General features: G+C 37.9%; 1 protein-coding gene across 5 annotated transcripts in view; it reads right to left on the bottom strand.

Annotated features, from left to right (window-relative positions):
* LOC123747741 (uncharacterized) overlaps positions 1-26,750 on the bottom strand; it is a 37,878-nt gene extending 11,128 nt beyond the window's left edge. For 3 of the 5 annotated variants that reach the window (XR_011230785.1, XR_011230786.1, XR_011230787.1), the window contains exon 1: positions 25,339-26,749. The gene's annotated coding sequence lies outside the window, so the exon portion shown is untranslated. Of the gene's footprint in view, positions 1-25,338 lie in introns of all 5 variants that reach the window. The other 2 variants (XM_069337641.1, XM_045729957.2) reach the window with 1 other exon arrangement.
* Positions 26,751-27,032: the final 282 nt, after the last annotated feature.

Raw genomic sequence — 27,032 nt, 5'->3', positions numbered from 1 at the left:
TCAAAGGAAGTAGCTAAAAGGTACTCATCAATGCTTACCAGTATCATAAGAAAGGCAAAACTTGCATATTATGTGAATAGATTCCATGAAGCAAAAGGCAACATGAAAAACACTTGGAAAACTATCTCTAGTATCCTAGGAACTAAACAACACTCACATAACCAAATAAAACTCTACAAGGATGGGGATATACCGTCAACTGATTTAGAAATGGCAAATTAATTTAATAGTTTCTTTTCATCGGTTGGTGCTAATCTTGCCAGTAAAATCCCACAGACTCAGACACATATTAACACATATCTCTCAGGCAGCTATCCAAACTCTCTTCTCCTTTCACCAATCAGCCCGGCAGATGTTGTGTCCATCATACACTCTCTAAAAACCAAGGCAGGGAACACCAGTGAAATTCCGTCCATTGTGTACAAGAGAGCCTCCCATGCCCTTGCCCCACCCATAGCTCTACTGTTCAACAAATCTATAGAGTGTCACACCTTCCCTGATATCCTCAAAAAAGCAAGAGTAACGCCAGTCCATAAAGGAGGCAATCCGGCGGACATAAACAATTATAGACCAATATCAAATCTACCCATTCTATCAAAAATATTTGAAAAAATTATTTACAAACAGCTCTATTCCTACCTCGTAAAATTCGACATACTCAGCCCCTGCCAGTTTGGCTTCCGGTCCCAAAAGAGTACCAATGATGCAATCATTAGTCTCCTTGACATTATCTACTCAGCCCTTGACAAAAATGAGTTTCCGATTGGACTCTTCATTGACCTAAGAAAAGCCTTTGATACTGTTAATCACAACTACCTCTTACTTAAACTCCAGCATTATGGAATCCGAGGCCTTGCCCTTGACTACATCCGATCCTATCTTAGTGACAGACACCAATATGTAACCATCAATGATACAACTTCTTCCACTCTACCAATTACTGTTGGAGTGCCACAGGGCAGCATCTTAGGACCTCTTCTATTTCTTATATATATAAACGATCTGCCTAATGTCTCTAATATTCTCAAACCTATATTGTTTGCTGACGATACTACCCTTATCTACTCAAACCTCAACCCACATACACTAAATAATGTTGTGAATAATGAATTAAAAAAAGTCCACTTATGGATGTCAACGAATAAACTAACATTAAACATCGAAAAGACTTACTACATCTTATTTGGAAGCAAATCATCAAATGCAATTCAGCTACAGATAGACAACATTAACATCAGTAATAAAAATGATGGCAAGTTTCTTGGCCTATTCCTAGACAAGAGACTCAACTTCAGCACCCACATTCAACACATAACTAAGAAAGTCTCTAAGACAGTTGGTATACTAATTGGTAGAGTGGAAGAAGTTGTATCATTGATGGTTACATATTGGTGTCTGTCACTTAGATAGGATCGGATGTAGTCAAGGGCAAGGCCTCGGATTCCATAATGCTGGAGTTTAAGTAAGAGGTAGTTGTGATTAACAGTATCAAAGGCTTTTCTTAGGTCAATGAAGAGTCCAATCGGAAACTCATTTTTGTCAAGGGCTGAGTAGATAATGTCAAGGAGACTAATGATTGCATCGCTGGTGCTCTTTTGGGACCGGAAGCCAAACTGGCAGGGGCTGAGTATGTCGAATTTTACGAGGTAGGAATAGAGCTGTTTGTAAATAATTTTTTCAAATATTTTTGATAGAATGGGTAGATTTGATATTGGTCTATAATTGTTTATGTCCGCCGGATTGCCTCCTTTATGGACTGGCGTTACTCTTGCTTTTTTGAGGATATCAGGGAAGGTGTGACACTCAATAGATTTGTTGAACAGTAGTGCTATGGGTGGGGCAAGGGCATGGGAGGCTCTCTTGTACACAATGGACAGAATTTCACTGGTGTTCCCTGCCTTGGTTTTTAGAGAGTGTATGATGGACACAACATCTGCTGGGCTGATTGGTGAAAGGAGAAGAGAGTTTGGATAGCTGCCTGAGAGATATGTATTAATATGTGTCTGAGTCTGTGGGATTTTACTGGCAAGATTAGCACCAACCGATGAAAAGAAAATATTAAATTCATTTGCCATTTCTAAATCAGTTGACGGTATATCCCCATCCTTGTAGAGTTTTATTTGGTTATGTGAGTGTTGTTTAGTTCCTAGGATACTAGAGATAGTTTTCCAAGTGTTTTTCATGTTGCCTTTTGCTTCATTGAATCTATTCACATAATATGCAAGTTTTGCCTTTCTTATGATACTGGTAAGCATTGATGAGTACCTTTTAGCTACTTCCTTTGAAACTAGGCCAATCCTAACTTTCTTTTCATATTCATGTTTCTTGTTGATTGAGTTGAGAATGCCACTTGTGAGCCATGGATTGTTTAATCTTTTGTCAGTTACTTGCTTGGTAAGAAGGGGACAATGAAGGTTGTAGAGGCTTAGAGTTTTGGAGAGGAAGAGGTTAGCTAATGAATTTATATCATGGGTATTATTGAATTCAGAATCCCAGTTAATATTGTGAAGTGCCTCTGTAAGATTGTCTAAAGCTGATTCACTGTGTAGCCTAAATGAAAGTTTCTTGCTTTTTGGTGGTGTTATGTCCATGTTCGCTATGAGAAAGGTAGGATAGTGGTCAGTTGTTCTGTCGTAGATTATACCAGATACAAGGGGAGCTGTTATGTTTGTCCATATGTGGTCCAAGGTAGTGGCTGATGTTTGAGTGACTCGGGTAGGTTTGGTGATTGTGTGGATTAGCATACAGGAGTTCATGCCGTTAAGGAAATAGTCAACTTGAGAGCAATGTTATTGACCCAGGTCAATATTAAAGTCTCCTCCCAGAATGATGTGGTTTTTGTTGAGATTGTTGTTTATAATAAGATTCCTTAGGTTGTCTGAGAAAGAAGCTATGTTAGTATTGGGAAATCTATAGATGGCTCCAATAGTCAAAGAGGATTTAAGGGATTTAATTGTAAACTGAGCAAAAGTACATTCACAGTAGTCATCTCTGTCACTAATAACACTGTTGCAGATAAATGTATCTCGTAATATATAGCTGTGCCACCACCTTTTTTATTAGGCCTACAGTTATGAATGGCTTTATAACCAGCTAAGTTGTAGAGTTGGGTATAGTCTATATTTAGCCAAGTTTCTGTTAAAATAATGAACGATAGGTTAGTACCTAGTGCTGTGAGTAGTGCATTTAAATCGTCAAAATGTTTAGCAAGTGATCTAACATTTTGGTTATAAACTGATAGATAGGTGCTATTTTGGAGTTTGTTTTTAGCCTGGTGTGCTGTGAAATACTTGCAATAATGATGATCAATGTGCTGGTTGGTATAGATATGAGACAGAAGATTTTGATCAGGATCAATATCAGTGTGCATAGTGGACCCCATAATAACACTATGGGCGATAGTGGACACTATACAAACACTATGGGCGGTAGTTGACTTCATAGCGACCCTGTGGGCGGTATTGGACCCCCTATCGATCCTGTGGGCGGCAGTGGACCCCCTACCGACCCTGTGGGCGGCAGTGGACCCCCTATCGATCCTGTGGGCGGTAGTGGACCCCCCCCTATCGACCCTGTGGGCGGCAGTGGACCCCCTATCGATCCTGTGGGCGGCAGTGGACCTCCTACCGACCCTGTGGGTGGCAGTGGACCCCCTACCGACCCTGTAGGCGGTAGTGGACCACTACCGACCCTGTGGACGGTACTTGACTTCATAGCGACCCTGTGGGCGGTAGTGGACCCCATACCGACCCTGTGGGTGGCGGTGGACCCCATACCGACTCTGTGGGCGGCAGTAAACCCTATATACTAATCCTGTGGGCGATACTGTACTCTATAGTCATCCTGTGGGGGCAATGGACGCCATACATATCCAGTGGGTGTTATTGTACCCCATACTTATTCTGTGGGTGGTTGGAGCCCCATACCCATCCTGTGGGTTATAGTGGACCCCATACTCATCCTGTGGGTGGTATTGGACCCCATACCCATCCTGTGGGTGGTTGTGAGCCCATACCCATCCTGTCGGTGGTAGTGGACGCCATACACATCCAGTGGATGGTATTGGCTCCCATACCCTTCCTGTGGGTGGAAGTGATCCCCATACCCATCCTGTGGGTGGATGTGACCCCCATACTCATCTTGCGGGTGTTATTGGACCCCTTACCCACCTAACAGGTGGTAGTGGACCCTATACTAATCCTATAGTTTCCTATAATCCACACCATACTATCCTGTTTGCAGTAGTTTACCCTATATACATTCCAACATAACATCGTTTTCTGTTAGAGTTCCTACAAAACATTCTTTAAAGATTTCTAAAGCACAAACTATGGTATATAATATTGATTGGTGAAGCACTGTTATTCTATGTAATAATTTATTGTGCTTATTATAATTTACTAAGAACAACTAATATTTCTCAAAACAAAACTACGAGCCTTCAATAGGATGTAGCTGATCTGTAATATTATAAGAGCATGGACAATAGTAGGTGAATTTCACAACCCATGTGGGACCTGAAAACTACAATTTTCGTTATAATTGAACCAATAACGACTATTCAGCTATCTACATTGATGGACGAGTACTGTGAGACGTAAATTGGTACGTGAGGAAGAGTTTGAGCCTTGGTAAAAAAGTTAACTGGGAATATATCACATATGTACTAAATCACATTCCACATATTGACTTTAAGCACTAGGTCATATATGTGCTGTCTTGTGTGAGAACGGGTTGAAAGGTCGGCAGGAAACGGCAAGCAGATAGGAGAAGAGAGGGGAGAAAAACGAAACAGAAGGAAAAGGAAAAGGTGCCCAGCAGAATTGGAGAGGACGGCAGCAGGAGCACAAGGCTAGAGAAGGACAGAGGACTGTCCCAAGGAGCATCACACTCCGGCAGCCGCCCACTAAGCCCCCACACGGCAACAATGAGCTGAGCGGGGAGGGGGGGCAGATGAGTAAGCACGACAACCATAATTGAATTTAGACAGTACTGCCATAGAACCGCAATGAGTCAGGGCAGACTGGAGTTTGGAAAGAGAGAAAGGATCATTATAGAGAAGCTGGAGATGCATGTGAAAATCTATGGAACAAGATTCATGAAGGTGCTTACGAATAAGGAAAGATGGAGGAAGACTAGAACTGGAGCCAAGAGTCGAAAAACGGGGAACCCAGTCCGGTAGCAACCGACACTGGATCCACCACAATAGAACCACGGAAGTGAAGGACTGGCGAGATATCTAGACCAAACTTACCCGATATCTTACAGATTTTCTTCCTGATCTGGGGCAGAGGAGTTTCAGTTGTAATGATGGAGACAAAAGATTTCAAACTCACACGTTTAGCCGTACAGACCGCACTTGCCTTGTGAAACGAAAGAAAACAACCATCAATCTGCATCTGTCTTTCTTCTATGCTGCACTCTTACAGCAGACAGCCGAAACACAGCCTGCAGTCCACCAGGCACTTCCACATGCCTCGGGAGGTAGAGCAGGAATAGAGCGAAGGGCAGCGTCTAATATGGTGTGATGAAAAAGGAGTAAGGCTTGAGGGAGAGGCAGATCGGAGTGGTCGAAAAGAGTAGCATGTAGAGTGAATAGATTCCAGTTAGCCTTGGCAAACTGGCACCAAGGGACGGAGACGGAAGGGTGAAAAGAGAAAAAGGTGACAAGGATGGGGAAATGGTTACTATTATGGAGGTCACAAAGAACCCGCCATATGAAATCTAAATAAAGAGAACAGGGGCAGGAGAGAAAGATCAACACAGGAGACGGTGCAAGAGCAGGTGTCAACATAAGTGGGTTCACCAGAATTCAGAAGAGATAGAGAAGAACAGAGGACGAACCCTTCGGGAAGGAGGCCCTGTGTGCAGAACATCGCCCCAGAGAGTATGCCGACAAGTAAAATCACCCAACAGGAGCATAGGCTCTGCTAAAGAGTCCAATGGATGTTTAAGACCAGGAAGAGGAAGTGGAAAATTTGGGGGGAGATAAATGGAACAGACTGTATACCAATTACTCAAAAGATATGGGCCACAGAACACTTAATGTGCAACTGGAAAAGTATGGGGACGAAGGTAATATCTGTACGAATCAAAAGATCAGTAGTGTTATGGGCCCTAGCAAAAAATGGAGGGAGGAAGAGAATGGCATAACCATGGAAGTGACCAGGACAAGTGCCAAGCATCGGCTCCTGGAGACAGACACAAAGCAGTGAAAACTGTGATATCCGAAGCTGGAATTCATAGAAGTTGGCATAAAATACATGAATATTCAAATGAAGAATAAACATTGTCAAAAATAGAGAGAATAGAAATAGAGAACACGGGTCAAACAAAGGCAAATTAAAACAGTATACTAAGCAAGATCAGGATCAGTGAAATTGGGGTTATGGGGCATAGATAAATCTAGCAAGAATAGGTAAATCTATCAAGAACAGGTAAATCTAGCAAGAACAGGTAAATCTAGCAAGAACAGGTAAATCTAACAAGAACAATGGAGTCAAGGTAGTGGTAGGATGAACCAGAGGTGGACTGACAGGGTCCAGAGCAGCATTGGAGAGGTGTGGTTAAGGCAATCAGGGAGAGGAGGGGCAGAAACAGGGGAGCGCACCTCATCAAGGGCAGCATCCAAGAGAGAATTGAGGGCCAAGGGAATTTCCATATTTGGGACAGAGGACTTAACCACCGAAATGGGAGGGGGATTCAGGGATAGAGTCTGAGTCGGAAGGTGAGGAAGAGATTGATGCCTTCTTACCTGCTGGGGAGGAAGAAGACAAGCCAGGCTTATGTTTCTGATATAGACAGGTGTGCCAGCAGCATCGTACTGGGCGACAGCCATTGCAGTCTCAACAGGAGAAGGAGAACAGGAGCAGTCAATATGAAGATTGCTGGGAGGAGGGACAACGACCTGGATGGACAGGTGGTGTGGAGGGCCAAAATACAAGAGGGGAGGGCCGAGAAGGAAAAGAGGGCACAGGAGACAGGGAAGACTGGGAAGGAAGGAAGGAAGGAAGGAAGGAAGGAAGGAAGGAAGAAAGGGAAGGAAGAAAGGGAAGGAAGAAAGGGAAGGAAGGGAAGGGAGACACCAGACAGAGAACCAGGAGGAAGACCCTCTGGCCCAGAATTCAATAGAGCAGGTGAGGTGGTGGTGGTGGTGGTGTCCAGGTCCATGGCCTGGAAACAGTTGCAAAACTGAGAAAGTGGGAGAGGGCGACAAGTGGAACGCAATATACGAGAATAAGACATGCCAGAGGAAGATAAAAGATGGCATACTTGGCGTCTCACCTCAAGAAAAGATAAATGATTCTGATGTTTCAAATTGACGATGGCTTCCTCAAATTTGTATTGCACACATGTGCAGGAGAAGGTAGGGTGGGCATCACTGCAATTGATGCAGTGAGCTTGGGAAGAAAAGCACTGTCTTATAATGACCTGAGTATGCACACAAGGGGCATAGAGACACGGCACTTGTGCATTTCAAGGGACCATGCCCAAATTTCCAGCACCTATTGCAGAGGGGAGGAGAACAGATGCTCCTGAATGGAGCACCTGGCACCAGCAAGAATTACGGAAGACGGAAGGGACCTACTATCAAAAGTGATCTTCATTACGCAAAGAGACTGGTCAGGATGACCATGAGGGAAGTCGAGTAACATATCAATCTGGAGCATTGAATGGCCTTGGGTTTCAAGGACATGTTTACTATCCTTGTGGCAATCTACTGGGGCAATCCCTATATACCTACATTATATATATATATGTCGTACCTAGTAGCCGGAACGCACTTATCAGCCTACTATGCAAGGCCTGATTTGCCTAATAAGCAAAGTTTTCATGAATTAATGTTTTTTCGGCAACCTAACCTAACTTTTTCGGCTACCTAACCTAACCTAACCTATAAAGATAGGTTAGGTTAGGTAGGGTTGGTTAGGTTCGGTCATATATCTACGTTAATTTTAACTCAAATAAAAAAAATTGACCTCATACATAATGAAATGGGAAGCTTTATCAGTTCATAAGAAAAAAATTAGAGAAAATATATTAATTCAGGAAAACTTGGCTTATTAGGCAAATCGGGCTTTGCATAGTAGGCTGAGAAGTGCGTTCTGGCTACTAGGTACGACATATATATATATGTCGTACCTAGTAGCCAGAACGCACTTCTCAGCCTACTATGCAAGGCCCAATTTGCCTAATAAGCCATGTTTTCCTGAATTAATCGTTTTTCGACTACCTAACCTACCTAACCTAACCTAACCTAACTTTTTCGGCTACCTAACGTAACCTAACCTATGAAGATAGGTTAGGTTAGGTTAGGTAGGGTTGGTTAGGTTCGGTCATATATCTATGTTAATTTTAACTCAAATAAAAAAAATTTGACCACATACGTAATGAAATGGGTAGCTTTATCATTTCATAAGAAAAAAATTAGAGAAAATATATTAATTCAGGAAAACTTGGCTTATTAGGCAAATTGGGCCTTGCATAGTAGGCTGTAAAGTGCGTTCTGGCTACTAGGTACGACATATATATATATATATATATATATATATATGTATATATATATTGGTGTATACTGGCAGCAGGTTTTCTTTCAAACATGTTTCATTGAATATGACCGCATATTCTGTATTTATTATTTTCTGGTTTAGGGCTTCTATCCCTCTAACTATTTTCTTAGCATCAGGGCTTAATTGAAATAGGAGTTCTCCAAAACTCATTTTCGTACTTTTAAGGTGAAGAAAAGAAGTGATTTACTATAGAGTATTACACTTATTTGTATAATTTGCACGACGTTTCGAACCTCCATGGTTCATTCTCAAGTGAACAGATCTTACAATACTAGTTGATTTTATACCCGCATTAGGTCAGGTGATAATACAATGAAGGTGAAAACATGGGGGGATACATAAGGGATAAACATAGGGGCTGCAGAAGGCTTATTGGCCCATACGAGGCATCTCCTATCTAAACACAAAGATTAATCCAGTGTAATTGGCCTGTTATGTTGGACATTGTCTTCTGTGTTGGCATCGATATGTTCTTGTCTTGTCCTTACTCTCATGGTGGGTAGAGTAAACAGTTCCGTGATTTGGGTGAACATTGGGTGTTCACATAAGAATAGAGCGACCTACCATGAACACCCAAATCACAGAACTATTTACTCTACCCACCATGAGAGTAAGGACAAGACAAGAACATATCGATGCCAACACAGAAGACAATGTCCAACATAACAGGCCAATTACACTGGATTAATCTTTGTGTTTAGATAGGAGATGCCTCGTATGGGCCAATAAGCCTTCTGCAGCCCCTATGTTTATCCCTTATGTATCCCCCCATGTTTTCACCTTCATTGTATTATCACCTGACCTAATAATGTGGGTATAAAATCAACTAGTATTGTAAGATCTGTTCACTTGAGAATGAACCATGGAGGTTCGAAACGTCGTGCAAATTATACAAATAAGTGTAATACACTCTATAGTAAATCACTTCTTTTCTTCACCTTAAAAGTACGAAAATGAGTTTTGGAGAACTCCTATTTCAATTAAGCCCTGATGCTAAGAAAATAGTTAGAGGGATAGAAGCCCTAAACCAGAAAATAATAAATACAGAATATGCGGTCATATTCAATGAAACATGTATATATATATATATATATATATATATATATATATATATATATATATATATATATATATATATATATATATATATATATTTTAGTATATTTTGGTAGCAGTCTTTCCTGTAGACATATTATTAAATATGACCGAAAAAGTAATTTTAATAATTCTAACACGAATTTTCTCTATCTTTCTTATGTTTCTTTTCACTGTTGATGGTAATTCAAAGATCAATTCTCCAAAATTCATTTTTATTTCTAGTCTGACGCGACACTTGAGCACGTTTCGTAAAACTTATTACATTTTCAAAGACTTTAGTTTACAAACACACAACTGAAACTGAATAGAGCTTACACATCTTCGAGGTTTATATCTACATTTGGGTGAGGTGGATGAGGTGAAAAACGAACTTTCAACAATGGGTATTCCAGCAATCAACAGCCAATTAATGCACAACTATATTCTACCCACTTCAAGACTCCGCTCCAATATAGAAGCATCAAGAAATATGGGTCAATAGGCTTTCTACAATTACTGTAACCCCGCGATTATCCGGGATTCGAACATCCGAAAAACGCCCTTATACGGCCAAAATCGTGAATGGATAAAGTTATCACAATATCCGGCCAAAATAGCCACAGGGACCGGATTAAAGCAGGTTTTCTGCAGAAATTACACTATCCGGTCAGTCCCCGAGATAATCGTGCCTTTGTCCGTATATGAAAACATGAGGCAGGCCATACGGTATTAATCCCGTCTGCCCGAGACTCGAGGCGCATGGTGTAGGTGGGGGTGGGGTGGGTGGGTGGTGTTGGGAGGGTGGGAGGGGTGCGTCAGGAGGGACTACCTGGGTACAGGAATTACCATTAATTTTAGAACAATTAATCATAGCCAAAAACAAATAAAATAACTACTAGTAATTATGTAATAACAAATAAATAAGTTTCCTAAAAGCATTGTGCACAGGCTGAAGTTTCCTTAAAAAATATTGTGAATTTTTTTCCTCCTGGCGGCCTACATAACGCGTTATGGCTGCCCCAAGTGGACCTGTCCAACACTGGTCAACCCATGTGCGTCTGTCCCTCGTGTTATACACAGTGCTGCGCCATTAGTGAAATATTTTTTTAAATAACTTTTTTATTTTCATAGTAACTTTGAACATTTTTGGCCAAGACTATGTCTGGTAGCAGCATCAATCGTTCTGGAGGTGTTAAGAGGAAGAAAGTTGTCCTAACAATTAAAGACAAGTCACAGTTATACGCCTCAACCAGTGCGGCCTCACAGTGTTGCGCCATTAGTGAAATATTTTTTTAAATAACTTTCTTAATTTTCATAGTAATTTTGAACATTTTTGGCCAAGAATATGTCTGGTAGCAGCATCAATCGTTCTGGAAGTGTTAAGAGGAAGAAGATTGTCCTAGCAATTAAAAACAAGTTACGTGTTGTTCAAACAGTGAGGCGTCACAGGCAGCCAAGCGCCTTCAACAAGTGAGGCGCCACAGGCAAGCCAAGCTCCTTCAACAAGTGAGGCATTATAGGCAAGCCAAGCGCTTTCAACAAGTGAGGCGCCACAGGCAAGCCAAGCGCTTTCAACAAGTGAGGCGCCACAGGCAAGCCAAGCGCTTTCAACAAGTGAGGCGCAAGCAAGCGCCTTTAACAAGTGAGGCGTCACAGGCAACCCAAGCGCCTTCAACAAGTGAGGGCATGCAAGCGCTTCAACAAGTGAGGTGCAAGCAAGCACCTTCAACAAGTGAGGCCTCACAGGCAACCCAAATGCCCTCAACCAGTGAGGCTTCAGCAGCTGGCAGTCAAAACTAACTTAGCTTAATGAACTGTACAGTAATTTTAAGTGTTAATTTTAGTGTTGTGTTAGTATAGGTTACGTAAATTGTTAAGAATTTTTAACTTCAAGATGTGTGGCATCAATCAAGAAGACGAACACCAACAAGGTAAGTTGAGGTTTCTAGTTGAATATTTAATAATTGTATGTGGCAAGGCAATTCAAATTATGTTGTTTGTAGTATAAAAATAGTTGGAAATGGTCACTTTTGGACTCGTAGGTGAAAAAGTACCATTATCCGAAAAATGTGATAATCCGGCTGGGGGTCCTTCCCATATAGTCCGGATGATCGAGTGGAGACAGTACTTCCATTCAATACCCATTGTTTCGTGTTCTGTCTTGTGTTTGAATTTAATACCCATTCAATACCCATTGTTTCGTGTTCTGTCTTGTGTTGGAATTTAATACCCATTGTTGAAAGTTCGTTTTTCACCTCATCCACCTCACCCAAATGTAGATATAAACCTCGAAGATGTGTAAGCTCTATTCAGTTTCAGTTGTGTGTTTGTAAACTAAAGTTATTGAAAATGTAATAAGTTTTACGAAACGCGCTCAAGTGTCGCGTCAGACTAGAAATAAAAATGAATTTTGGAGAATTGATCTTTGAATTACCATCAACAGTGAAAAGAAACATTAGAAAGATAGAGAAAATTCGTGTTAGAATTATTAATGTTACTTTTTCGGTCATATTTAATATATATATATATATATATATATATATATATATATATATATATATATATATATATATATATATGTCGTACCTAATAGCCAGAACGCACTTCTCAGCCTACTATGCAAGGCCCGATTTGCCTAATAAGCCAAGTTTTCCTGAATTAATATATTTTCTCTAATTTTTTCTTATGAAATGATAAAGCTACCCATTTCATTATGTATGAGGTCAATTTTTTTTTATTGGAGTTAAAATTGACTTAGATATATGACCGAACCTAACCAACCCTACCTAACCTAACCTAACCTATCTTTATAGGTTAGGTTAGGTTAGGTAGCCGAAAAAGTTAGGTTAGGTTAGGTTAGGTTAGGTTAGGTAGGTTAGGTAGTCGAAAAACAATTAATTCATGAAAACTTGGCTTAATAGGCAAATCAGGCCTTGCATAGTAGGCTGAGAAGTGAGTTCTGGCTACTAGGTATGATATATATATATATATATATATATATATATATATATATATATATATATATAATGTTGTTCCTAGTAGCCAGAAAGCAGCACTTGGCCTACTACGCAAGGCCCGATTTGCCTAATAAGCCAAGTTTTCCAGACATTATATATTTTTTTTCTTATGAAATGATAAGGCTATCCATTTCATTATGTATGAGTTAATTTGTTTATATTTGACTTAAAACTAATGTAGATATATGACTGAACCTAACCAACCCCACCTAACCTAACCTATTTTAACCTAACCTAAAGAAACTCAACTACGTCAATAATTTATGTTCTTAATATAATATAATAATAATAATTCAAATAAACTAACTGCAAACAATTTATTGAAAATAAAGAAAATCACTTGGCCTATTAGGCAAATCAGGCCTTGCATAGTAGGCCGAGAAGAGCGTTCTGGCTACTAGGTATGACAAATATTTTACACATATATATATATATATATATATATATATATATATATATATATATATATATATATATATATATATATATATATATAAATATAAATATATGTTTCATTGAATATGACCGCATATTCTGTATTTATTATTTTCTGGTTTAGGGCTTCTATCCCTCTAACTATTTTCAGGTGTTAAGACAATCTTATCACCTGACCCAGTGCGGGTATAAAATCAACCAGCATTGTAAGATCTCTTCACTTGAGAATGAACCATGGAGGTTCGAAACGTTGTGCAAATTGTATAAATAAGTGTAATACATTCTATAGTAAATCACTTCTTTTCTTCACCTTAATAGTACGAAAATGAGTTTTGGAGAACTCCTATTTCAACTAAGCCCTGATGCTAAGAAAATAGAGGGATAGAAGCCCTAAACCAGAAAAAAATAAATACAGAATATGCAGTCATATTCAATGAAACATGTTTGAAAGAAAACCTGCTGCCAGTATACACCAATATTATATATATTATATATATATATATATATATATATATATATAGTATATATATAGTATATATAGTATATATTATATATAGTATATATATTATATATAGTATATATAGTATATATTAGTATATTTTGGTAGCAGTCTTTCCTGTAGACATATATTATTAAATATGACCGAAAAGGTAAGATTAATAATTCTAACACAAATTTTCTCAATCTTTCGTACATTTCTTTTCACTGTTGGTGGTAATTCAAAAATCAATTCTCCAAAATTCATTTTTATTTCTAGTCTGATGCGACACGAGCGCGTTTCGTAAAACTTATTACATTTTCAAAGACTTTAGTTTACAAATACACAACTGAATAGAACTTACACATCTCCTGGTTTCGTTTATATCTACATTTGAGTGAGGTGGATGGGGTGAGGTGGCATTAATAGGGTATTAATTTCATCAACACAAGACAGAACAAGAGGTGGCATTAATAGGGTATTAATTTCATCAACACAAGACAGAACACAAAACAATGGGTATTGAAATGGAAGTGATTGTAGAAAGCCTATTGGTCCATATTTCTTGATGCTTCTATATTGGAACGGAGTCTTGAGGTGGGTAGAATGTAGTTGTGCATTAATTGGCTGTTGATTGCTGGTGTTGACTTCTTAATGTGTAGTGCCTCGCAAACGTCAAGCCACCTGCTATCACTGTATCTATCGATGATTTCTGTGTTGTTTACTAGGATTTCTCTGGCGATGGTTTGGTTGTGGGAAGAGATTATATGTTCCTTAATGGAGCCCTGTTGTTTATGCATCGTTAAACGCCTAGAAAGAGATGTTGTTGCCTTGCCTATATACTGGGTTTTTTGGAGCTTACAGTCTCCAAGTGGGCATTTGAAGGCATAGACGACGTTGGTCTCTTTTAAAGCGTTCTGCTTTGTGTCTGGAGAGTTTCTCATGAGTAGGCTGGCCGTTTTTCTGGTTTTATAGTAAATCATCAGTTGTATCCTCTGATTTTTGTCTGTAGGGATAACGTTTCTATTAACAATATCATTCAGGACCCTTTCCTCTGTTTTATGAGCTGTGGAAAAGAAGTTCCTGTAAAATAGTCTAATAGGGGGTATAGGTGTTGTGTTAGTTGTCTCTTCAGAGGTTGCATGGCATTTCACTTTCCTTCTTATGATGTCTTCGACGAAACCATTGGAGAAGCCGTTGTTGACTAGGACCTGCCTTACCCTAAAGAGTTCTTCGTCGACTTGCTTCCATTCTGAGCTGTGGCTTAGAGCACGGTCGACATATGCGTTAACAACACTCCTCTTGTACCTGTCTGGGCAGTCGCTGTTGGCATTTAGGCACATTCCTATGCTCGTTTCCTTAGTGTAGACTGCAGTGTGGAAACCTCCGCTCTTTTCCATGACTGTTACATCTAGAAAGGGCAGCTTCCCATCCTTTTCCATCTCGTAAGTGAAACGCAGCACGGAACTCTGCTCAAATGCCTCCTTCAGCTCCTGCAAATGTCTGACATCAGGTACCTGTGTAAAAATGTCGTAACAGTCATGGAAAAGAGCGGAGGTTTCCACACTGCAGTCTACACTAAGGAAACGAACATATGAATGTGCCTAAATGCCAAAAGCGACTGCCCAGATAGGTACAAGAGGAGTGTTGTTAACGCATATGTCGACCGTGCTCTCAGCCACAGCTCAGAATGGAAGCAAGTCGACGAAGAACTCTGTAGGGTAAGGCAGGTCCTACTCAACAACGGCTTCTCCAATGGTTTCGTCGAAGACATCATAAGAAGGAAAGTGAAACGCCATGCAACCTCTGAAGAGACAACCAACACAACACCTATACCCCCTATTAGACTATTTTACAGGAACTTCTTTTCCACAGCTCATAAAACGGAGGAAAGGGTCCTGAAAGATTTTGTTAAAAATAAACGTTATCCCTACAGACAAAAATCAGAGGATACAACTGACGATTTACTATAAAACCAAAAAAACGGCCAGCCTACTCATGAGAAACTCTCCAGACACAAAACAGAATGCTTTAAAAGAGACTAACGTCGTCTATGCCTTCAAATGCCCTCTTGGGGACTGTAAGCTCCAAAAAACCCAGTATATAGGCAAGACAACAACATCTCTTTCTAGGCGTTTAACGATGCATAAGCAACAGGGCTCCATTAAGGAACATATAATCTCTTCCCACAACCAAACCATCGCCAGAGAAATCCTAGTAAACAACACAGAAATCATCGATAGATACAGCGATAGCAGGCGGCTTGACGTTTGCGAGGCATTACACATCAAGAAGTCAACACCAGCAATTAATGCACAACTATATTCTACCCACCTCAAGACTCCACTCCAATATAGAAGCATCAAGAAATATGGACCAATAGGCTTTCTACAATAACTTCCATTTCAATACCCATTGTTTCGTGTTCTGTCTTGTGTTGATGAAATTAATACCCTATTAATGCCACCTCTTGTTCTGTCTTGTGTTGATGAAATTAATACCCTATTAATGCCACTTCACCCCATCCACCTCACTCAAATGTAGATATAAACAAAATCGGAGATGTGTAAGTTCTATTCAGTTGTGTATTTGTAAACTAAAGTCTTTGAAAATGTAATAAGTTTTACGAAACGCGCTCGTGTCGCATCAGACTAGAAATAAAAATGAATTTTGGAGAATTGATTTTTTAATTACCACCAACAGTGAAAAGAAATGTACGAAAGATTGAGAAAATTCGTGTTAGAATTATTAATCTTACTTTTTCGGTCATATTTAATAATATATGTCTACAGGAAAGACTGCTACCAAAATATATTAATATATATATATATATATATATATATATATATATATATATATATATATATATATATAATTTTTTTTTGTTTTCTTGAGATATATAACAGAGTTGTTACGATCCCCTGCCGCAAAGGATCGTTTTTTCATCCAAGTACACATTTTACTGTTGCGTTAAACAGAGGCTACAGTTAAGGAATTGCGCCCAGTAAATCCTCCCCGGCCAGGATACGAACCCATGACATAGCGCTTGCGGAACGCCAGGCGAGTGTCTTACCACTACACCACGAGACTGTTATATATATATATATATATATATCACCAGAATGTGATAGGTGTCCAGAATGTGGATAGAGATTCAGTCAGCGTGGACATATGAAGACTCACAGGATGGTACTGTGATATGGTATATATAATATGATATGGTATATATAATATATATATATATATATATATATATATATATATATATATATATATATATATATATATATATATATATATATATTATATATACCATATCATATTATATATACCATATCACAGTACCATCCTGTGAGTCTTCATATGTCCACGCTGACTGAATCTCTATCCACATTCTGGACACCTATCACATTCTGGTGATATATATATATATATAACAGTCTCGTGGTGTAGTGGTAAGACACTCGCCTGGCGTTCCGCAAGCGCTATGTCATGGGTTCGTATCCTGGCCGGGGAGGATTTACTGGGCGCAATTCCTTAACTGTAGCCTCTGTTTAACGCAACAGTAAAATGTGTACTTGGATGAAAAAACGATCCTTTGCGGCAGGGGATCGTAACAACTCTGTTATATATCTCAAAAAAACAAAAAAAAAATTATATATATATATATATATATATATATATATATATATATATATATATATATATATATATATATATATATTAATATATTTTGGTAGCAGTCTTTCCTGTAGACATATATTATTAAATATGACCGAAAAAGTAAGATTAATAATTCTAACACGAATTTTCTCAATCTTTCGTACATTTCTTTTCACTGTTGGTGGTAATTAAAAAATCAATTCTCCAAAATTCATTTTTATTTCTAGTCTGATGCGACACGAGCGCGTTTCGTAAAACTTATTACATTTTCAAAGACTTTAGTTTACAAATACACAACTGAATAGAACTTACACATCTCCGATTTTGTTTATATCTACATTTGAGTGAGGTGGATGGGGTGAAGTGGCATTAATAGGGTATTAATTTCATCAACACAAGACAGAACAAGAGGTGGCATTAATAGGGTATTAATTTCATCAACACAAGACAGAACACGAAACAATGGGTATTGAAATGGAAGTTATTGAAATGGAAGTTAATATACTAATATATATATATAATATATATATATATGTCGTACCTAGTAGCCAGAACGCACTTCTCAGCCTACTATGCAATGCCCGATTTGCCTAATAAGCCAAGTTTTCCTGAATTAATATATTTTTTCTAATTTTTTTCCTATGAAATGATAAAGCTACCCATTTCATTATGTATGAGGTCAATTTTTTTTTATTGGAGTTAAAATTAACGTAGATATATGACCGAACCTAACCAACCCTACCTAACCTAACCTAACCTATCTTTATAGGTTAGGTTTGGTTAGGTAGCCGAAAAAGTTAGGTTAGGTTAGGTTAGGTAGGTTAGGTAGTCGAAAAACAAATAATTCATGAAAACTTGGCTTATTAGGCAAATCGGGCATTGCATAGTAGGCTGAGAAGTGCGTTCTGGCTACTAGGTACGACATATATATATATATATATATATATATATATATATATATATATATATATATATTATATATATATATTAGTATATTTTGGTAGCAGTCTTTCTTGAAAACATGTTGTTAAATATGACCGAAAAGGTAAGATTAATAATTCTAACATGAATTTTCTCAATATTTCTTATGTTTCTTTTCACTGTCAATGGTAATTGAAAAATCAATTCTCCAAAATTTATTTTTATTTCTAGTCTGACGCGACGCCTGAACACATTTCGTAATAACTTATTACATTTTCAAAGACTTTAGTTTACACACACAACTGTAACCTGTAAACACTCATTATACATCCATACTTATACTCGCATTTGGGTGAGGTGATATGGTACAACAGTTTTGGGTGAGGTGAACAAACTTGGGACAAGCACAAGACAAAACATGAAACAATGGGTATAACTTGGATAAGAGAATATAAGAATGGAAGTAACTGCATAGGGCCTATTGGCCCATACTTCATCTTGATGCTTCTATATTAGTTCGGAGTCTTGAAGTGGGTAGAATATAGTTGTATATTAATTGGCTGTTGATTGCTGGTGTTGACTTTTTGATGTGTAGTGCCTCGCAGATGTCAAGATGCCTGCTGTCGCTGTATGTATCAATGATTTTTATGTTGTTTGTTAAGATTTCTCCGGTGATGGTCTGGTTGTGCGAAGAGATTACAATGTTCTCCATATAATCTCCATAGAGGCTCCATCAAGGAACATATAATCTTTTCTCACAACCAGACCATCACCAGAGAAATCTTAACAAACAACACAGAAATCATTGATAGATACAGCGATAGCAGGAGGCTCGACATCTGCGAGGCACTACACATCAAAAAGTCAACACCAGCAATCAACAGCCAATTAATCCACAACTACTGTATGTTCTACCCACTTCAAGACTCCTAACCAATATAGAGGTATAGGTCAATAGACCCTCTGCAGTTACTTCCATTCTTATGTTCTCTTCTCCAAGTTATACCAATTGTTTCATGTTTTGTCTTGTGCTTGTCACAAGTTTGTTCACCCCACCCAAAACTGTTGTACCATATCACCTCACCCAAATGCGAGTATAAGTATGGATGTATAATGCGTGTTTACAGGTTACAGTTGTGTGTGTAAACTAAAATCTTTGAAAATGTAAAAAGTTATTATGAAACGCATTCAGGCGTCGCGTCAGACTAGAAATAAAAATAAATTTTGGAGAATCGATTTTTCAATTACCATTGACAGTGAAAAGAAACATAAGAAATATTGAGAAAATTCGTGTTAAGAATTATTAATCTTACATTTTCAGTCATATTTAACAACATTATACCGTAAATATATATATATATATATATATATATATATATATATATATATATATATATATATATATATATATATATATATATATATATATATATATATATATGTCATACCTAGTAGCCAGAATGCACTTCTCATCCTACTATGCAAGGCCTGATTTGCCTAATAAGCCAAGTTTTCATGAATTAATTGTTTTTTGACTACCTAACCTAACCTAACTTTTTTGGCTACCTAACCTAACCTAACCTATAAAGATAGGTTAGATTAAATTAGGTAGGGCTGGTTAGGTTCAGTCATATATCTACGTTAATTTTAACTCCAATAAAAAAAAATTGACCTCAGACATAATGAAATGGGTAGCTTTATCACTTCATAAGAAAAAATTATAGAAAATATATTATTTCAGGAATACTTGGCTTATTAGGCAAATCGGGCCTTGCATATTAAGATGAGAAGTGCATTCTGGCTACTAGGTACGACATATATATATATAATATATATATATATATATATATATATATATATATATATATATATATATATATATATATATATATATATATTATATATATATACATATATACTGTATATATATATATATATATTATATATATATACATATATACTGTATATATATATATATATATATATATATATATATATATATATATATATAAATATATATATATATATATATACAGTATATATGTATATGTCGTACCTAGTAGCCAGAACTCACTTCTCAGCCTACTATGCAAGGCCCGATTTGCCTAATAAGCCAAGTTTTCATGAATTAATTGTTTTTCGACTACCTAACCTACCTAACCTAACCTAACCTAACTTTTTTGGCTACCTAACCTAACCTAACCTATAAAGATAGGTTAGGTTAGGTTAGGTAGGGTTGGTTAGGTTCGGTCATATATCTACGTTAATTTTAACTCCAATAATAAAAAATTGACCTCATACATATAGAAATGGGTAGATTTATCATTTCATAAGAAAAAAATTAGAGAAAATATATTAATTCAGGAAAACTTGGCTTATTAGGCAAATCGGGCCTTGCATAGTAGGCTGAGAAGTGCGTTCTGGCTACTAGGTACGACATATATATATATATATATATATATATATATACAGTATATATGTATATATATAATATATATATATATATATATATATATATATATATATATATATATATATATATATATATATATTATATATATATATATGTCGTACCTAGTAGCCAGAATGCACTTCTCATCTTAATATGCAAGGCCCGATTTGCCTAATAAGCCAAGTATTCCTGAAATAATATATTTTCTATAATTTTTTTCTTATGAAGTGATAAAGCTACCCATTTCATTATGTATGAGGTCAATTTTTTTTTATTGGAGTTAAAATTAACGTAGATATATGACTAAACCTAACCAGCCCTACCTAATTTAACCTAACCTATCTTTATATATTTATACATATATACCTATCTTTATATATATATACATATATATATATATATATATATATATATATATATATATATATATATATATATATATATATATATATATATATATATATATACATACACACACACACACAAAAGGAACATTGGGTTTGTTAGGGGTACATAGCATGGTGTTTACATTCTTGTAAAGCTACTAAGTACATGCAGTGTTTCGAGAAGGTCCTTAATCTAACGGATAATTTTAAGTAGGTTTCAAGCAAATATTGCGACAGCCAGAAAAATGATAGGATGGATTACGAGAACTTTCAAATCCAGGGATCCCATCACAATAGTTGTACTCTTAAAGTCACTTGTGTTGTCCCGTCTTGAGTACTGCTCAGTACTCACTTCCCCCTTCAGAGCAGGAAAGATTGCTGAAATAGAGGGAATACAGAGAACATATACGGCACGCATAGACGCAATAAAGCACCTAAATCATTGGGATCGTCTCAAAGCCCTCCAAATGTACTCACTAGAAAGAAGACGAGAGAGATATCAAATAATATACACCTGGAAGATACTGGAGGGCCAAGTACCAAATCTACACAGTAAAATAACAACGTACTGGAGTGAACGACATGGAAGAAAATGTAGAATAGAACCAGTGAAGAGCAGAGGTGCCATAGGCACAATCAGAGAACACTGTATAAACATCAGAGGTCCGCGGTTGTTCAACGTCCTCCCAGCAAGCATAAGAAATATTGCCGGAACCACCGTGGACATTTTCAAGAGGAAACTAGATTTATTTCTCCAAGGAGTGCCGGACCAACCGGGCTGTGGTGGGTATGTGGGCCTGCGGGCCGCTCCAAGCAACAGCCTGGTGGACCAAACTCTCACAAGTCGAGTCTGGCCTCGGGCCGGGCTTGGGGAGTAGAAGAACTCCCAGAACCCCATCAACCAGGTAGGTAAATTGTAGCAAAATTTTTAAAAGTTGACAGATACTTTGTAAAAAAAAAAAAAAAATGAGAGAGATTACTAGGTATATTAAAGCATATCAATAGCTCTGATTGATAGCATTGACAGCTATCACCAGTCGCTACATGGTGCGGGAGAATGGTTGTGTAAATCCTAGCATTTAACTAGGCATTTTTGGAGATCCGAACCGGGGTTTCCCAATGCAGGACAATGAGGCTAAGCAGACAGCTGTTTCTCGAGAAGGCGCTGCAAAGAAACATGTATCAGTAGGCGTGGGGATAAAAAAAACAAAGGTATCCACCAAATCAACTAGGTGTTTATGGATGAATAAATCATCAGGATGAGTAGAATCAACATGACTAAGATCAAAATACTTAGTCCATGTAGCAGAACCAAATAAAGCTTGGAACGTATTAGAACTGGAAGGAATCGTGTGAGTGTGACTGCGGAGGGAACAGCATTGAGCACCCCCAGTAAGAAGGAGGGGGGGGGGGACAAAGAGGCCAAGTTGTTACAATGAGAGATGGAGCCACTCCATGTGATGAGGTGGTCATCATTGGGAGCTTGGGGCTCAACCCAGCCACAGAGGTGGGAGGGGGAGCAGATAGGGGTAGTTGGAACCTGGTGGACCAGCACTCACAAGTCAGGTAGAAGAAGAGCTCCCAGAACCCCATCAAGCAGGTTGAATCAGGAGCTGCCTGATCTGGGACCAATGTAGTGTGGGCTACAGAGCCCAGCTTTCCATCACAGTTCGACTTGGGGGCCTGGTCTCCCACCCCTCACGTCTTAGAAGTTAAAAAGAGGGTCAGATATCAGCATGTAAGTGAATGAGTAAACATTTCATCAACAAACAAGGCCCCATACCCACCATGTAGCCACAATTAGAGGATAGGACACCCAACAAGACAAAGGCCTCCCACCCCCAAGGGTGCACTGTAGATATACCCCCTACAGTCGTAACCAAAGGAATCATCAGTCCGTCAAGATATAATGGAAGCTCAGCACGATATAATTGGGCTCAGCAATGAAGGAAAAGATTGACAATAAAGGTGTCCCCTTGCTCGACAATGCCGAGTACCACAGTTTTACGGGATAGAGAGTGTGCCTCCCCAAAAACCCGGTGTCTAAACAGAAGAAAACATTTGAAAGAATAATCAAGAATTGCAAAACATCACAAGGAAATAGCAATTAAACAGGAGAATTGGGTAGGAAAAATTAAACCTAATAGGAAAAAGCATTCAGCACAATTAGCGAAAATGGCAGCAAGAGCATTAGGCTTCATAAGGACAGAGGACACTGTCCCATGGAGCATCACACTTTAGCATCCGCCAATCAAGCCCCCTCATGATGGCAACGGGCTGGAAAGGGAGGGGGAGATGAGAAAGACGAGAGGGTGAAGAATACTGCCCAGTGTAACACCAGTGTTAATAGGTAGAGTGGGTGAATTGGAATCATTCACAGAGACATACTGGAGCATGTCACTAAGGTAAGACTGTAGGTATTGGAGGGAGTGACCTCTTACTCCGTAATGTTGTAATTTAAGAAAGTTAATGTGTTAACAGTGTAAAAAAGTCTTAATGTAGGTCAACAAATAAATGAACAAGGGTACTCATTTCTTCCAAGAGCTGCATATATAAAGTTAATCATACTAATCGGTGCATGATTGGTCCTTTTTTGGGCCTGAAACCATTATGGCAAGAACTAAGTAAATTTTGTTTTGCTAAATAGAAATAGGATTAAGGCTGCTTGTAGATTAACTCTTTAAAATATTTTAGACAAAATCTGCAGAGTTGATATTGGTCTATAATTGTTGACTTCAGTGAGATTGACACTTTAATGGACTAAGGTTACTCTTGCTTTTTTTCTCTTAGAATATCAGGAAATGTTTGGAGTTCAAATGATTTGTTGTAGAGTAATGAAACGGCTGGAGCTAAAAATCTAGAGGTTTCTTTGAAAATTAGGGTTGGTATGTGAACATATGGTATCTGTGCATGGGGTTCATTCAACCACTGCAAATTACCTGATGCTCATCACCACCCAATAAAAATCTGCTATCAGAACAATAAAATTGTCTTCAATCAACACACAGCCTCTCTGTTTAAATCCATGAACATGCTAAATATACACTCGCTCTACACATTCTCTTGTGCTATTTACATGTACAAAACCTTGTTCCTAAATGCTAATCCTGATCTGAAACTCTCCATTGATAGATGTAATAGAACCCACGAGCACCACAACATAAATAAGTATCTGTTTGATATAAATTGACAGTCATGCTAATATAATTGCCAGTAAGGTTTATGTAATTCACAATCATCTTAATATAATTGCCAGTTTGGAAAATATAATTGACAGAGGTTTATAGGAATCAGGATAATATTATTGCTAATCAAGCTAATATAATTTTGAATCAGGCTTTTTCACCCACAGGGTTATTGATAGATGGAACTGACTACCTGCCAATGCCATAACTGCCAAAATGTGCTGAATTTCAAAATATACCTGTAAAAAATCAAGGAAAATTGGGGGGGGGTGGAAGGGAATCTTCAACAAGCTGCCAGCTTCCCATTTTTATCGAGGCCACTAGGGTTAGTGGCCCTCAGGTAAATCGGGTAAAATATTATTCCAAGACAATTACAGCATAACTGATAATGTTAGGCTAGAGTAATATAAATTTCTGGTAAATTTAGAGTGATGTAAATTTCTAGAGTAATATAAATTTAAATTTCATATTAACTTGACTGACAGTTATAAATGCCAATCTGCCTTCAATAAATTCTTCGGTGAAATATTTATAATCAAGAGTATTATTCATAAATATGCCTAAACAAAAAATATAAAATAGACATCAGTTTGCATATGAATCTGATGAGAAAATTCCTTGATTAACCTACATTTCCCTATCAATCAAATGGTCTCATCTTAAGTACGTCTCAGACTGTCTTCTTCACCAGCACCAATGCTAAATAATATTACAACAATAATGTCCATAACTTAGCTACAGAGTATATTACATTTTAAATAAATTTTCACAGAGAACAAAAACAGAAAGCAAATTATTATTTACATAAATATGAAGAAAAACATTTAAAGCTTTGATTTATCTTTGCTAAACTAAAGAGATATTTCTATACTTATAAGCAATTTTGAATTTTCCTATAGTGACAGCTTCTCTAGTTCTTGCTTGGTCATCTAACTTTCATAAAAGAACAATATAATAAAATATCTTGATCATTACCTTTCATAGTGAAGTCTATTTCTCAAACAAAACAGAATTACCTTTGAAGAACATCCAACTGACATTGTGATAGCACACACACTGTTAGATTAAAGTTAAGTTAATATACCTGTATGTGCCTCATTATCCTTCAACATTCTTTTAATTACCTTCCACACACTAAGTGATTAGCCTATTACCTGCATGTATCATTTTGTGCCTCTTCATATCACTATGACGACTGAATCTCTTCCCGCACTCTGGACACTCGTGAGGCTAGTCACCTGAATGCACTAACATGTGAGTCTTCATAATTCCAAGACGACTGAATCTCTTCCCACACTCTGGACATTCATGAGGTTTGTCACCTGAATGCACTAACATGTGCCTTATTATAGTTCCACGTACTCTAAATTTTTTGCCACACTCAGCACATTGAAAAGGTCTCTCATCCGCATGCACCATCCTGTGAGTCTTCATATGTCCATGCCGACTGAATCTCTTCCCACACTCTGGACACTCATAAGGTTTATCACCTGAATGTACTAACATGTGAGTCTTCATATCTCCAAGACGACTGAATTTCTTCCCACACTCTGGACATTCATGAGGTTTGTCACCTGAATGCACTAACATGTGAGTCTTCATACTTCCACGCTGACTGAATCTCTTCCCACACTCTGGACATTCATGAGGTTTATCACCTGAATGTACTAACATGTGAGTCTTCATACTTCCAAGACGACTGAATTTCTTCCCACACTCTGGACATTCATGAGGTTTGTCACCTGAATGCACTAACATGTGCTTTATTATAGTTCCACGTTCTCTAAATTTTTTGCCACACTCGGCACATTGAAAAGGTCTCTGATCCGCATGCACCATCCTGTGAGTCTTCATATGTCCAAGATGACTGAATCTCTTTCCACACTCTGGACATTCATGAGGTTTGTCACCTGAATGCACTAACATGTGCTTTATTATAGTTCCACGGTCTCTAAATTCTTTGCCACACTCGGCACATTGAAAAGGTCTCTGATCCGCATGCACCATCCTGTGAGTATTCATATGTCCATGCCGACTGAATCTCTTTCCACACTCTGGACACTCATGAGGTTTGGCACCTGAATGCACTAACATGTGACGCTTCACATGTGAAGCACGGGTGAATACCTTCTGACACTGTGGACACTGGTGAGTCTTCATCTTCTTTATGACAGGTGCAGTTTGTGTGAAGGTTTTCTCCCCCGGATGTTGGGAGAAGCGTCAAGGCTTGAGTGTTGTTTCTTAGAGATAGACTTGATGTGAGCACTTGGCGGTCAATGGTGGTGCTTCTTCTTTATGATAGGTACAGTTTGTGTCAAGGTTTTCCTTTAATGCTCGTGCTGGACATCACCGGCGGGTGCTGCTAAAATGGTGGCGGTTGTTTACCCTCTCATCACCTGAGCGTTCCAATGTTTTGGTCTGGTTCCACATATCATTTTTCCAACCTCTTATTTTTGTTTATAGCTAGTCATTTAAAATTAACACTTGTATTTATTCTCATGTTTTTGAATCAAAGAATGTACTTGGAATTGTTTCTTTAAACATAAGGCCACACGATTACACTTTTTGAAGGAAACAGCTCTCTCACTGGGATACAAGATACTCCTTACATTGACAACACAAATTTTTTTGCCATTTCGGACACCAGTTTTGGACGTTTCGCTTATGTGTACGTGTTCAATATTAAATCGACTATATAATGTTATTAATAATTAAATTATTATAAATTAAATAATTAAATTATTTATTATAAATAAATACTTAAAAAATGTATTATGTATGTTTTATTAAAAATTAAAAATACGGATGTACACTATTTCACTCGGAGATATTTGCATAATACGAATTA

This window comes from Procambarus clarkii, chromosome 38 (assembly GCF_040958095.1).
Source record: "Procambarus clarkii isolate CNS0578487 chromosome 38, FALCON_Pclarkii_2.0, whole genome shotgun sequence".
Classification (NCBI taxonomy): domain Eukaryota; kingdom Metazoa; phylum Arthropoda; class Malacostraca; order Decapoda; family Cambaridae; genus Procambarus; species Procambarus clarkii.
Note: the sequence above shows the minus strand (reverse complement) of the source record. Positions and strands in the feature narration are given on the sequence as shown.